This window comes from Camellia sinensis, chromosome 6, assembly GCF_055761805.1.
Source record: "Camellia sinensis isolate YWXY chromosome 6, ASM5576180v1, whole genome shotgun sequence".
NCBI lineage: Eukaryota > Viridiplantae > Streptophyta > Magnoliopsida > Ericales > Theaceae > Camellia > Camellia sinensis.
The window spans coordinates 42,891,477-42,907,556 of record NC_138966.1 but is presented as its reverse complement, the minus strand read 5'-3'; the positions used below and the strand labels follow the sequence as shown (position 1 = coordinate 42,907,556).

Sequence of the window (16,080 nt, the reverse complement as noted above, 5' to 3'; positions counted from 1 at the left end):
TTACCCTTATTTTATTTTTCAGATTCTGAGGAGTAGAGCTGTGCAGGGTTTTTACTTATGGGAGTGCCGAGAGTAGGACTATGATTTAAGTATTTGGATCATTATTATTATTATTATTATTTTTATTAGTGGACTTGGTGGACAATTTCATATGATAAGAATTATCTATTTGTATGGTTTTTAGCATTATGATATTTAAGGATTTAATTTGAGTATTTTACATTGTTGGTTATGTGTTGGATTTTTAGCCTTGCATGCTCACTTAAATGAGTGTGCAGCGTTGTCACGGAGCTTGGGGCGTGACAATATCTATGTTTGCGTTATTAGCCGTAGGATTAAAAAAATCATCAATTTTGTTGGATAGAATTGCCATTGGAATCTAATCTGAATAATAAAATTTGCAACCTGACAATGTAATGTCCATGGATTAATATAGTCCATCCAATCAAGCAAGCCCTAAAAATTATTATTTACATGTTCTTTATAATTTTTTGGCTATGGAACTGGACAATATCATCTGAATAACCCTTTTGGATAAACACCATGCTCTGATATTAACATTTTCTATTTCATATTTTTCTTTTCTTGATATAATGATGGCGAAGAACAAATTGGATCATTTTAGTTATATGAAGGACGTGATGGGCTTTAATTTGGATCCCCTGTAAAACTTTATTGACAGTTATTATTCTATGTAAATGGCTGTGGATTTGTTGAACATCATATAATAGTTAGAATAGTTTGGATGAACTAGCAAGGATACATGGGTGCATTTATTTGTATTGGAATGTGGCGGCATTATGAGATGGAAAATAACATAGCAATTGAGTCATGTGTTGGCTCCATCCACTACCCACATGGTAAGGAGCCCACCATCCACATAGTGTGGGTGGCACCAGGTGGTAAAAGAAGGTGGTGGAGGGCAACACTAACTCACTAATGGAAGATAGTGGGGGTGGCACCACCTTGGCCAATTATGGCTAGCACTTCACCTACTCCTCCTCTCTTGGTTATAAATTGAGATGAGTGAGGAGGGGTTTGTATCATCAGAAATTGGAGAGTGAGAGCTGTGAGTTGAGTGAGTTTCATCTCCTCCTCTGTAATTGTATTTTTGCTCCATTTTAGTGATAATTCTCATTTCTGTCCGTGGATGTAGGCATTGGGCCGAACCACGTAAATATTGTGTTCTCTGTGTGTGTGAGATAATTCTCTGGGTGTCTTTGATCCTAACATCATGTTCCATGGCTATTGAAATATACGTACCAATTTAATTTGTAGGTAGATAAGTACAACATATGATGGCTAGAAGCATGAAATCAATTTGTAGACTTGAACAATTGATTTAACATGATTGAGTAACAACTTGCCAAGGAATTACAAAATCATATTGAACCTAAGAGCTTCATCGTATGACCATAAATCGCATATGGGTAAGTTGTGCCCTACTCCATGAATTTGTTTAGATGGCTTGGAATTTTCTCCTTCGGGAGGTCTTGTTCTTTGTGTTCTCTTTTCATAAGAAATTTTAGTTCATTTATGAATACAAGGATAGAATTTATTTACATAATGGAGATGTATTGTTCATGTAACCTTGGTGTTCTATCCCCGTATTTGGTCATGTTGTCTTCTACATTTAATGAACTCTTTGGTATCTAGACTTTTTTTTTTTTTTTGAGATGAGAATGAGTCTCAAAGTTAGACAACAAGGGCATAGGTTCTTCTCTTTTGCATGTATAAGTTTACCAGATGCAGAATTCTAAACCCCTGCTCTGCCTCTTTTGAGCCATTTTTTTTTTTTTTTTTTTGAATAGCAACAAAGAATTTTATTAAACATTAGCAAGGGAAAATAGAGAGGACAAGGAGTCCTCGTACAAGGCAAGAAGTCAAAACAAAACAAAAACGGAAATAACAAGAAAAATCCAATCACTAAGGATGGAACTCCTTTAAAGGGAGAAGACACAAAAGCACAAAACGAAGCCAAATATCTCACCTTATCCCATAAAGATTCTATTTGGTTGGAGAGAAACACACCTCATTTGAACCAATTGTGGTGACCTGCCATTTTTAGAGATTGATGTAGCACATTGATCATTTGAAATCAGTAACCGAACTAATGCCTCAATTCAATAGAATAATGGCTTGAATCTGGATCAAACTCGAGGACTAAGAGGCTAAGTTGTATGGATTCATAAATAAATTAAAACCTGAAATTGAAGTTCAATTAAATTAAATGTAGGGGTACAACTCGGGCAGGGTGAGGGGTTGCCTAGGTACAACTCGAGTTATGCTGAACGTTGCCCAGGCTTGATTTGCAACCCGAACATGTATGCCCAAGCCCGACTAGACCATAAGCTGAAATTGCCTAAAATTTCCACAAATTTGATTTTTTTTTTTTTTTGCACGTAGGCAAAAACCTGATATTTGTAGTGGTGATTTGAAAGTTGAGCATGACTTAGGGCTTCGAAACCACCCCAACTTTGTGAGTTTGATTGATATATTGGTTTAGGGAATTAATTGATTAATATGATCATGACCCATTGTGGCTACAAGCCCAATGATGTCGTCAAGAGTGTCACGTGATTGATAATTGAGTATAACCTATCTTTGTCTAGTACAAATTGTCTACAACCAACTTGAGTATGATTTGTTTAACTTAGTATAATTTCTCAATTCTCAATCTCTTGTATAACCATGCATTCAAAATCACAGATTTCAAATTCCATTAAATAAAATTGCCTAAGGTTATACAACTATTGTACTATCAATCAATCCTCTAAGTTACAATACACAAATCATCGTTACGTGACTAGGGTTTCATCTAAACCCTAAGAAGAGGAGCCTAGCCCCTCATGGAGAAGGAAGAGAGCACCATTCTTGCTTAGGAGCCGCTTCCCAAAGTTTGAACTACCCTAGACTTGACTAAATTTGGAGACACATTTACATTATGTTTCCTGTTCAATCCCACTTAGGTCAAAATTTGCATGTTTTAGTGTTTCTTTGCATCGAGCTCTGTGTGAACGCACAACGGGCTCCACCCATGCATACCTTGGCAGTGGCAACTCCTTAAAATTTAAAAAAAACGATTCGCTGCAAAGGACCTCCACCCGGCTGGACCTCAGACTTCAAATGTTCTTTTGTGCATCCAGGCATTGATCGATTCTACTCTTCGGATCTCGAATCCTCCAAATTAAGCTCAGTCTCATCCTAAGATTCCGAAGGACATGCACATATGCAAACCCATTAAAAACCATCAAGAAACAATGATTTGATGACATAACAAGTGTGCTTTAGGGGGCCTCAATGTGCACATTTCGGCACCTATCACACAGAAGCAGTTACTTCTTATAATTGAAATCACCTTCCATAAGTCCTCTTGGATACTTCTCTTTGGTTCAAGAAAAGGGACTTATGGTAAGGAAATTTTAAATTGCAAATATGATATGTTGACAACACAAAACTGTCAATCGACAATAACATTTGGAACATCTTTTTATCACTGAGTTGAACCTCCTCATGACAGCTCACCATTGCTTGAAGAGATAATTACAGTAGCAAATATACATGGGAAAACAACCCGCTGAACCCATGAGAAATAACATCATTATGAGAATCACTTGGTCATAGTGATGCAAGGAGAGTGCCATTGATAATGGCCATGGTGGTTGGGTGGAGAGGGCCATGGTGTTAGGATGCAGAAAGGGTACCATCTCTTTCACTTGGCAGTGAGGAATAGCATGGAAAATCGCCATCATGATGGATGGAGAGGATGGAAGTGGTGGGAAAGAGACGGACATGGACAAAAATGACTTTTTGACTTGTCAATGAATAAACTCTTATACAAAGACTTTTCAAGAAACATTTTCATTTAATGTACTTAACTATAGTAAACTTGTTATTTATTGACTTGAGTGTGATAATCCTTTTTTTTTTTTTTTTGGTGTGTGTGTGTGTGTGAAGGTGTTCTCTGTCTGATGATTTATGCACTTTTTCCTTTTATTCATCTTTAATCATCATTGTGCATCTTTAATCATCTTTAATGAAGTTGTTCTGTTTATTAACTTCTTTTTGTCTGGTTTTTAGTCTGACTTCAGGAAATTGTTGTTGTATTAGGAACACAATTGTTTGGATGGGACAGAATGCCAAATCACAGAGAAAACTCTGGAGGGTAGCATATAATAGCATTTGTAATACTCATTGAACATATATATGGCGTCTACTAGTGTAGGACATGGAGGAGTAGGAAGTTCCAGGACAGTCAATGGCTTCAAGGGGTCATCTAGTTCAGTTGATTGGCTGGGAAGAGAGATGCTTCAAATGAGATTGAGGGACAAGGTGGACCATGAGATGACAGAGTATGCATTTTATTACTTATTCAGTAATCTCTTCACTTTGCTTGGTTGTTAATACTCTTGCAGTAACTTCAGCTCCTTTAAATATTTCCTGTACTAAGCAACACTTTTTAGTATTGTATTGAAGCATTTTAATCATGTATAAGGGCATTTTAATCAGATGATTGGGCGTGTTCTATGGTGCCAACCTAGTTGGGATCATTTTGCTCGCTATGATGCTAGTGCATCCATCTTCTTTATTGATGTATTTTGTTTCTCTTTTGCATCAATAAAATTCCTTCTTTGCTGATAAAAAAAAAAAAAGAAAAAAAAAGGGCATTTTGCCTACAAAATGTTTAGTTGATATGTACAAAGCTTGGACCAAGATAAGGAACATTTGCTTCTGCTGTATTTGATAGTGTCCCCTTGCTATTTCACTAAAGAAAGGAGGTCATTAATCAATTGCAGGATAGTGAACTGGATATAATTGATGGTGTGGGTGCTGAAGCAGGCCATGTGATAAGAACAACTATTGCTGGTCGTAATGGTCAATCCAAGCAGGTTTGCAGAAAATTCATTTGTATGAAATTCGAATGTTCATGTGGTCATTGTTCTTTATGGTGAATATTTAACATTTTGTAACATGTGTTTTGTTTGGTTGACAGATTGTCAGTTACATAGCAGAACATGTGGTTGGAACTGGTTCTTTCGGTGTTGTTTACCAAGTAAGAAGAACTGCGATATTGTGTTGACTTACTAGTTATACTTTTTTCCATTATTTTACATTATCAAGATAATTTAAGCTGTCTTGTGTAGGCAAAATGCAGAGAGACGGGAGAGATTGTCGCTATCAAGAAGGTTCTCCAAGACAAGCACTACAAGAATAGGGAGTTACAGATTATGAAAATGATGGACCATCCTTCTCAAAAACCGACAAAGAAGAGCTCTACCTTAATCTTGTACTTTAATTTGTTCCTGAAACTGTCAACCGTATTGCAAGGCAATACAGCAGGATCAACCAGAGGATGCCCTTAATATATGTTGAACTCTTTACTTATCAGGCATGTAATAATTTGTCGTATAATTTTGAATTTATTTCCTGAACTCTGCACATAACTTCATGTGTGTGCATGTTCATATCAGTGCACTCTCACGCTTGTATGCTTGTGTATCTGTATGTGTGTTTTCTACATCAATCTTCCATTGAAGTGTCATATTAGGGTTTTTTTTTTGATAAATAAATAAAACCTGATATCAGGTTTTTGCTTATGTAAGAATCTAGATCATTTTATATTTCCCTAGGCTAGGTGATTTAGTGTTTGTGCAGTTTTGGTTTTGGTGTTTTCTTGGTGTTTCTAGGTCCCTAGTTTCAATTTGTTTGCAAACCAGTTCCCTTAGGTTTATTAGAGTTATTGGAACAACTTATTAATGTAATGATTGAAAGGGACAAAAGAATATTAAATTAATGCTAGGGTTTTCTGAAAATTCCTAATTAAATGTTATTTTGTAAAATCATTGATGTATGGTGTCATACGTTGATTTTTATACTGTTGTTGCAGTTCCATGTGATGTAACATTTTAGTGTCCCCTTCATTCTGAAATCTTACAGATGTACTAGTTGTATTGAAATCTTTTGTTGTGACGTAATTTTCTTGGACTAATTTTGTTCAGTGTTCCAATAAATGTGGCAGTTTATTATTATTGTTATTATAAGATGTATAGTGAATTGTTGATCAAAAAATAAGATGTATAGTGAATTAGTGATACCATGTCACACTTTTCTTGATGGCATGTTAAGTATGAGATATACACGTGGTAATTGATGCAGGTACTACTAGAGCTTTCTCCGATCATTTTGGCAAGTATGCTTTGTAATTGATGAGAGTTGTCCAATTCGTTCAATATCTCATTCAAACATTATCTATTACATGTCTTAGGATGTACATGGCTAGAGGCCACTCTCCAATTTGATCTGATAAACCTTATTGGATCTCATACCCATGCTGTAGGTTGATGGCTTATATTCTTAGCTGATGCTTGAGTTAATGCCTTTACCTGTCAAATCATGTAGGCAGTGAATGAAAATCTGTATAGACAATGTGATTTATCTTTAATATCATTGCAATGGTTCATATGGTATATATATAAACATATAGTTTTATAATTTGATTTATCAAACATATCGTTGCAACAGTTAATATATCATATATATATATCCTTTTTCTTTTTTTTTTTCTTTTTTTTTTGCAATTTATAATGTGGTGGTATCAATGTCATAGTACATGGTGTTTCTGTAAAAGCTACATTGTTCTTCTTACAATGCTCCAAGCAAAAAGTTTAGGCATCTCCTAATACTGCCTTTCCAACTTAATTAATGCTTGCACGTGCAGAACTAGGTTCTTTTCAATAATTTGTGATGCCAATATGAAATATTCTGCACCAAATATATTGAGAAATTGAGTTCCATATGAATTGTTATATGACATGTAGAGGCTGATTTATATTTATGTGGATTGTCCACTTTTTTATTTCTAATTTCCGGGTTTATTTTGGGTGCAGATATGTAGAGCACTGGCTTATATTCATAATTGTATTGGTATTTGTCACCGGGACATCAAACCTCAAAATTTGCTTGTAAGATTCTTCTTTGAAAGCACAGATTGGTAGTTGCGAGTTGCAACTCTTTGTGCATGGCTGGTTATGATATGAAAATATGCATATTCTGACTGTTTATTATGAGAAAAAATGTGCATAGTATCTGATTTCACTAATCGCATTGGTGCAGGGTGAAATTCATTGAACCTAGCACAATATCTAATATCCATTTCAACTTTCTTTAGGAGGATAAAATTCTAATGTCCGTCCCCACCTTGCCCCACAATAGGTGACATTCTAAGAAGGTAAAGTGTCGTGTTCGACACCGACACGATACGGCACGACACTCGTCAGACACTTCCCAACACCTAGACAGACATGAAACTCATTATAAGTTTAAATAAAATAATTTGGAATCCAATGATAAAATAAAAATAATGAAAATTTATACATATTCTTCTCCTTTAGACTTTAAAATTTATTATATTTGACTTAAATATTCATATATATATATATGTGACGGCCGGGTCTCTTCCTCTTCTTCTTTTCTTTCTTCTTGATGTCATTCTCTTTTGTTCTTGTTGGAATTGAAACATTCGGAAATTTTCTTGAATTAGAATCTTTGTTCTTGTGGTGTTCGTTGTTGGATCTCACTAGTTCCAGGAAGTGCGGGGTTAGGTCCGGAGCGCCCGGAAGCGAAGGGGAAAATTTATGGGCTGCTGGGCCAGGGCCGCACGTGCGGGAATGGGCGAATTGGGGAAGCTACACACTACCTAAAAGGCACGTGCAGAAGGAGGTGCGGGAAGAGCCCCGCACGTGCGGGAAGGGGCGCTTCGCACGTGCTGGGATGGGTGCCGCACGTGCGGCACTCTGGCAGTCCGAAAATTCCTGTTTTCCTTCTCTTTTAGTCCGAAAGTGTCACTTTTTTGATATTTCTCTCACTCTAAACTATATTTTCCTCCTCCTTCTCTCTAGAAATCATCCCCTAAACATTAAAAACTCTTTGATTCTTATAATCCCTTGGGTTTAGATCATCATCTTCACCTCAAATCTTGGAGATCTAGCTTGGGGCTCTCCTTGGTGTAGTGGAAATTGAAGAATCCACCATTGAAGTTAGGGTTTCATCTTTTTCCATCATCAAGACTTTGAGGTAGGGATTCTTGAGTTATATATACTAGTTTTGCTATTTTGATGATGATTTAAGAGTCTTCTACTAGTTTTGAAAATGTCAACCTTGTGATTTCAAAAATGTAGAGATTTCTTCAAAAGAGGGTTTTGCTTTAAACTTTCAAAATTTTAGTTAATCTTTGGGGGTTTCATCTTGTTGATCTAAGAAAAATGTTTTGATGAGGGTTTCCACCAAGAAGTGGGAAGTGACTGTCTTGAGGAAAAACCCTAGAAATTGGGGATTTTGAGAACACATGATGGTACTTGTGAAATCCTCTATTATTTTGCTTCATGATGTTGAATGAGATGTTATTGTTGCATAATTGTCAAAAATGTTTGAAACATGTTATTGGAAGTGATGAATGACTTTGTATCATGGATATGAAAAATTGTAAGATTTGGAATTTTGTTGAAAATCTCGTATTGCCTTAAAAAGAGTAATTGTTGTGATTTGTTGTTGTAAGAAATGGAGGGCACATGGATGTCTTAAGAAATGGCTTTGAAAAGAAGAAAGGAGGAATGTGCTTGATTGATATTGTTGTAGAGATGTCTTGAGAGTAGAAAAATGTTATGAAATAGTGATTATTACATCATGTTTAGATTGAATTATTATCATTTTGTGCATCTTGGCATGTGTTGGAAAACATTTATATTGGGAAAGAATACATATTGCAATGAGAATTATGATAATGTACATGGGGTAAATACGTGGTAAGTCCGGATAGGGGGTGTAGTTAAAGTTAATAAGTTGGCCTGAGTGTCTATGGTGAAAGACCAGAAAACCGCACGGATAGGTGTCGAGTCTTCTGGTTAATACCGGTAAAAATGACAGTTTGGTAGTACTCATAGGTCATGTTTGATTCACAAAATTAATAGTAAAGCATTAATAATCCTATTAAATTAGTGTGGTATTCACTATCCAATTGGATTAATATCCATTGGATTAATAATTTCACCCCTACCCCATTACTAATAATCCTACAAATTTGTTGGATTAATTATCCTAAACCAAAATGTTAAAACAAACATAGGATAATTGGGCCCATGGATTAATAATCTCAATCCCATGCTCTAATCCACCCAATCAAACATGCCCATAGAGTCTACTTGCAGACACCAGCCTAGGGATTACCAGTGTCATATTTACCGCCCCTATTGAATTAATATTGGAAGTTTGAAATTGATGAGATTACAAGAAAATACCAAGAACATGGTAATTTTGAAATAATGCATTGAAATGAACATTTTCCCTCATTTATTAACCTTGGCATGACATTGCATTCACATTTTTTTTTTTTTGTTGAGGAAAAAGCATAACTGTATATACTTTGTGAGAATTCTCTACTGGGCTTTATACTCACCCCTATGGGATTTGGTGCAAGTAAAGATGTGGTGATCCTGCCGAGTTGATGGCGTGGATGTGATTGTGAAGAGTACTTTGCTCTTATATTTTTGTGTAAATTTTTGTAAAGCCAAGGGCTAATGTGTAGGGGTCCGAGAGGCCATTTTGTGTAACCGGGTTACTGCCTTAGAATTTGTAAGCGCTTGAGGGCCTTATCCGTTTTGATTTGATGTTCTTACATGCTATAAATTCATGTATTAGTTTATCAATGAATGTATAATCGCATGTGAGATTATTTTTGTAAAACATTTGATCTTATATAAAGGAATATGGTCAATATATTATTTTGGAAGTGGGTTGATGTAATAGTTTTGTGGTTAGTTCATGTCGAATTATTTCGGGGCGTGACAATATATATGTTTTATATAATAATTATTTATCCTTATATATGACATACAATAAATATATGAAATTATATATCACATATATCCCTCATGTGTTGTATCCTACATATTTTGAAAATTTCCATGTCGTATCCGTGCTTCTTAGGTGACATTAATGGCTTTCACAATGATTCTTGCCTGAATATATTACTTTTATTTAAAATAAAGTGTGGTATTATCACATGGCTGGTTCTTATACCAAATGATATGAACCCCTTGGGTAGAAGTCACTCTTGAAAACCAGCTTGTAAGGGGAGGGTGCCCAAAAGGCTTATATGCACATGACCAAGGCCAATGTTGTTAACTGATGTGGGATCATAATAGGCACACATAATCCCTTGTTGGGCCCTGAAAAAATGGGGTAGTAATCCCACATTATGTGGGATAACTAATACCACCCCCTAGTATTATTATCCTGGGATATAGGACGACTTCATATTATCTTGGCCATTCCATCCAGTGGTCAAAAATCATTGGCCCCACCCCCATGTTGACTAATCCTTTATTCTACCCTAACCACATATAGGGGGTGTTTGGGAAAAAACTTTTTTGGCTTTTTTTGGCTAAAATAGCACTAAAAGACAAAATAAGCTAAAATAGTCAATAAGACAAAATATCACATTAAATCCATAATCATTTCACTTTTTCTCTCACAAACATCACATCTAACTATAAAAAATCCAACTTTCTTCCCAAACACAAAAATTTTAGCCTCCTAAAATAGCCTACTAAAATAGCAACCTCCCAAACAATCACATAGTACGAGTAATCATAAAAGACAAATTTAGTTCCATGGTATATATCATCTGGTCCATTACCGCAAGAGATAATCTGTCTCCTCTAATCCCTTCCTGCAAACAAATGTATCCTTGAGGAAGGTCAGAAAGCATGCCGATAAGGTAGAAGGAATAACAAAAAGATGTTTTGAATGATTAATATATTTTATAATGTCAGCTGAATGGTGGGAGGAAAAAGGATTGTTGCTAATTAAGATGTAATATGGTGCCTATCTAGGTTGGAGAAAGGACAATATTTTTTAATCCAAGTAGATAGGTTAATTTTTTAGGTTTTTTTGTGGTGATATCTTGTAAATGCAACCATCTATATTTTATTTTTAAAGACACATAATTTCTAAGTTGTTGCATCCAGGTGAATCCGCACACGCATCAGCTGAAACTCTGTGATTTTGGTAGTGCAAAAGTTTTATAAGTCTTTCAGGCAACATCGACTAATTATGGTTGTATCTGGTTTCTTTGCCTGAATTTAGTTGTTATATTATTGCATCAGGTGAAAGGAGAACCCAATGTTTCCTACATCTGTTTGAGATACTACCGCACTCCAGAACTCATATTCAGTGCCACTGAATATACAACTGCTATATAGATATATGGTCTACAGGTTGTGTGATGGCTGAATTACTTCTTGGACAGGTAGTTCGTCTGATATGCGTGTTTTCTGTATCATTGATATGCATGTGACTGAACAGCTTCTTATACAGCCATTGTTTCCTGGAGAGAGCGGAGTTGATCAGTTAGTTGAGATTATCAAGGTATTTATAATCTCATCTGTTTTCTATTCATCTGGCACTGAAAATTTTATCAGAATTTGAGGCATTGGCTTGAATATTGAGTCAGTTGTCAATCACTAGTAGATGCAAAACTGATTGATAGACACAGTTTTTAGAAATTCAGAACCAAAACATTTAATATTGGTTCCATGTTTTAGATTTCTGCTTCCTATTTTCATCAACCTGGTAATGAAATTGATTCCTGAAATTTTATTGTCTTCTTTGGGTAAATGTCTTTTTCAAAAGTAGATATTTCTGCTGATGTTTGTTCACTAACATCAAGCATTGCAAATTTGTAATCTCATATGAGATTTTCATCTTATATGTGTATTTAAAAAAGGAAACAAGGAAAAATAGACTTTCATTGTTGTAAATATAGAAGATAGAAACATATAATGCTTAAGCTTGGAATTTTCTAACAAATAGCTCGCATCATCTTTCAGTTATTAAAATTCTGAAAACAGAGATCTATATTGAACTATCCCCCATGGAAATAAAGTATAATGATTGTTTGTTACACAGGTTTTGGGAACACCTAACAGGGAGGAGGTAAAATGCACGAATCCAAACTATACTGAATTTAAGTTCCCTCAGATAAAGCCTCATCCATGGCACAAGGTATACCCAATTTATTTTCCCTTTTTCTTCACTTTTATATGATGTTTATAATAAATTATCTTTAGAAGTTAAAAATATCTTCTACATATATGATAGTCATATTTGGGTGGAGCTAAAATTTGGAAGTTAGGACTAATGTCTTGATTGTTTGGTACTTGTATTCATGTGTTGTTATGGTCCAGCTGATGGCATCATGCCATAATGAGGCCTGAAAAATACATTGGAGCCTAATTAATACATAGTTTGGAATATGGTAACATGAAGTCTTTTTATGCCCTTGGAGTATTGAGGGGGTTTGTTTTTTTCACTTCCCTTTGATCTGGCTTGGCTTATTGGTAGGAAGTTCAAACCTGAATTTGCAGAGCAAAATGTCATCTGGGGCACTAATAAATCTGTCGCTGTCTACCAAAATGCCTGCAAATGTTTCAAAAAGAAGTATGGATATAGGCACAGCATACTTAGGTGCCTTGCAACATCGTGAACTATAGCAGCAGGCCTAAGTTTGGACAAGGACAGAGCTATTTGGTTTAACTCGAAAGCTTTACAATGGCGAGAAGAGGCTAAAATGGAACATGGATTGGGGCATCGAAAAAAGATTTGATAGGTTAGCTAACTGAATGCCATCTTAAAATTTAACTCCCAGAAGAGCTAAAACAAGTTCGTCTAAGGATCCAGTGTAGTTGCAATTGAAGGCACTCTGTTTATTTGCCTCAGGGTATGTGCTTGGGTTATCCTGTGTGCATGTATGGTGCCAATGATGTGAATTCCTGGTACTTGCCCAAGGCATGATATTATGACCACGTGTGACTATTTTCATGTATTGTGGATCAATGTAATATTAGTGAAGTGAGATGGCAGTCCCATTATTAGTTTCTTCTTATGATTTTGAGATACCATTGTACGGTAAATGTTTGTGTTATTCATCATTTGCTGGTTGTACAAGTGCTTGGTTGGTGTTCTTTCAAAGTTTGACCATGTTTGGGAAATGTGGGCAATTGAAAAGCCCAGACTACATTTCTTTTTAAAACTCAGGTATTAAGGAGAGGGAAAGTGAAATCTTATAACTAGCATAGATGAGGCAACTCCAGGTGATGTGGAACACATTTCAACACACCCTCTTGGACCACAACATACACTAGCCAGGCAACTCCAGGTGATGTGGAACACATTTCAACACACCCTCTTGGACCACAACATACACTAGCCAGACAAAAAATGGCACACCAGTCACAGTTCCAACACACCCTCTTGGACCACAACATACACTAGCCAGACAAATGGCACACCAGTCACAGTTCCAACCAAGCCTCTTGAGGCAACTCCAGGTGATGTGGAACACATTTCAACACACCCTCTTGGACCACAACATACACTAACACATTTCAACACACCCTCTTAGACCACAAGATGCACTAGCCAGACAAACGGCACACCAATCACAACATTTCAACACACCCTCTTGGACCACAACATACACTAGCCAGGCAACTCTAGGTGATGTGGAACACATTTCAACACACCCTCTTAGACCACAAGATGACCTAGCCAGACAAACGGCACACCAATCACAGTCCCAACCAAGCTCTGATACCAAATTGAAAAGCCCAGCCCATAGTTCTCTTTAAAACCCAGGTATTAAGGAGATGAAAACTGAAATCTTATAACTAGCACAGATGGGGCATCTCCAAGTGATGTGGGACACATTCCAACATGGGCCACTACAGTACTCAAACTTGGTAATGAAACTGTTTGGTGCAACTTATATGAGCTTTATAGCTTCTTCTTTTTTTTAATATATTTTTTTATTGTGGGAGTCTGTGCCAAACTGTTTGGTGCTACTTTTACTTATAGCTTATTAGGTAGGCAAAAATAGCTTAAATAAGCTGAAAAAGCTAAGGGAGAGATACTTTTGGCTTCTGCTTTTTTATTATCAACTTTCAACTTACAAGAAGTTGCACCAAACTTGCCATATGAGAGTCTTGTTTATTTTTTGGCGGGGTAGGGATGACTTCTTCTTGGTTGTCCAGTTAAGGACATTTTGTTAAATGCTTGTAGACCTGGATGAAATCAAAATACCTCAATTTTAGTGAAGTGAGATGTCGGGGATCCTATGAGCTAGATAGCAGGTCTGGTGATTGGCATTCAGGAAGTGACAGTGATTTGTATAGGTTTCACACATTAAGAATGTATAGTGTGGAAAGTGAACAATTTCTCTGTTGTGGCGCATGGAAATCGAGCATATCTTGTTTTGCTTTCAGGAAAAAGGATTTTAATGATATAACTGAAACCTTGTATGTTGTGTTTGTGTATGCATGTTCATTCTAATTGTTGTCAATATTATCCGGTTTATGAGTTGGCACAATTTTGATGATGTATGCTCCGCTTTCTGCTTTAATTTCTGAGCTTATTTTGATTGATTTTATTTGATATCCTTCTGGATGATAGTTTCACCGTGACTTTATTCTCATATTGTAGGTCTTCCAAAAACGTTTGCCTCCAGAAGCTGTGGACCTGGTTTGTAGGTTTTTTCAGTACTCCCCCAATTTGCAATGCACTGCTGTAAGTTCTACCTTCATTGAAATCGCTTATCAATATATATTATCTTATATATATAGCTATATAATTAAACACTGGTGGTGAAGTAGCTTACCATAGTTTCTGTGGTCGTACTTCAGCTGGAAGCTTGCATTCACCCTTTCTTCGATGAATTGAGGGACCCCAACACTCGCCTTCCGAATGGCCGTCCTCTTCCTCCACTCTTTAATTTCAAACCACAAGGTCAGTTTTGACTCGATACCTAAATCAAAAAAAACGTTTGTCATATTGCTATATATCCTGCTTCATTTTTTATTTTATTTTTTGTGCTCCTCGGCTTCCTTTTTCTTTTTTTCTTTTTTTTGATACTGAAGATATGTCTACATTTACAATTATGTTGAAATGCAAATCTTACAATAATTGAAATGACTAGTATTTAATATCTCAAATTTCTTAACCTTTAAACTGTATTAATTTTTTAAACATGCTTCTATCCTCTACGACAGAGCTATCAGACATTCCACCTGATACTCTCCATCGGCTTATACCAGAGCATGCTCGAAAGTAGAATTTGTTCATGGCTTTGCATACCTAGCATCAGCTGTTTTCAGTAATTTTTGCGTCTTTGAATTGCCTCTGGAACAGTAGTACGGTCTTGTAGACATCTGTAAAATTCCACTTGCCCTATGTATCTATATATTAATACTTGACACTCTGATCAAAAGATTTACAATGGAGTTCCCAGGACAATTGTGAGACGCGAGGCTTTGAGTTTGTATGCCAATGGAGGTGTTTTCTTTTGATTTTGATGAGGCGTATTTTATAAGGAGCCTTGTTACTAGGGGATGCAGAAAAAAAACTTAATGCTAAACTACAAATGATAACTTTTTTTTCTTTAGCTATTTAACCACGGTAAAATATTTTCAAGCTGCCCTAGCATCACTGCAGCTAGACAAGTTTTACTTTCTTTCCTTTATTTTTTAAGCAACCAAACAAGGGCAATGGGGAGAATGCCCAACCAGTTTATGTCCTTTATTTGAAAATGCTGGTGTCACATTTCTCTTTTCTCCCAACTCACGAGGTTATTTGAATTTTTCTACACCGTGTGAAAGGAAAATGTGTAATACTAAAATTTTGATGCTTATCATTATCATGTTTTTAAATTTTAATTTTGCAGTAATTAGGGATGGGGATTGTAGCATTTGTACATTCAGCTGCCACCTATAATGAGTGTAGAATGTGAGAAGAATCATCAAAGATTTCTTCAATAAAGAAACATTTTATCTACCAAATCAACTTTTATCTCTTTATCTCCTAACCTAATTAAAAAATATATGTAAAATTGTTTTTTAAGAAAAATAATCTCCATCAAAAGTAAAAAGAAAAAAATAAATTTAAATTAGAGAAATAATAAATTAAATAAAAAATAATTATAAATTTATAAAAATACAGTAAGTTTATACTCAATAAAGGAGTGTTACTAAT

At 35.7% G+C, this 16,080-nt stretch overlaps 1 pseudogene across 1 annotated transcript; it reads left to right on the top strand.

Annotated features, from left to right (window-relative positions):
- The first annotated feature begins 1,602 nt into the window (after positions 1 to 1,602).
- On the top strand, positions 1,603 to 15,396 carry LOC114307817 (shaggy-related protein kinase kappa-like; annotated as a pseudogene). Its single transcript, XR_014332311.1, has 12 exons — positions 1,603 to 4,332; positions 4,776 to 4,889; positions 4,994 to 5,053; positions 5,145 to 5,389; positions 6,888 to 6,962; positions 11,025 to 11,084; positions 11,163 to 11,305; positions 11,374 to 11,424; positions 11,965 to 12,060; positions 14,536 to 14,619; positions 14,736 to 14,838; positions 15,102 to 15,396. The product of XR_014332311.1 is annotated as a shaggy-related protein kinase kappa-like (transcript).
- The last annotated feature ends 684 nt before the right edge of the window (positions 15,397 to 16,080 follow it).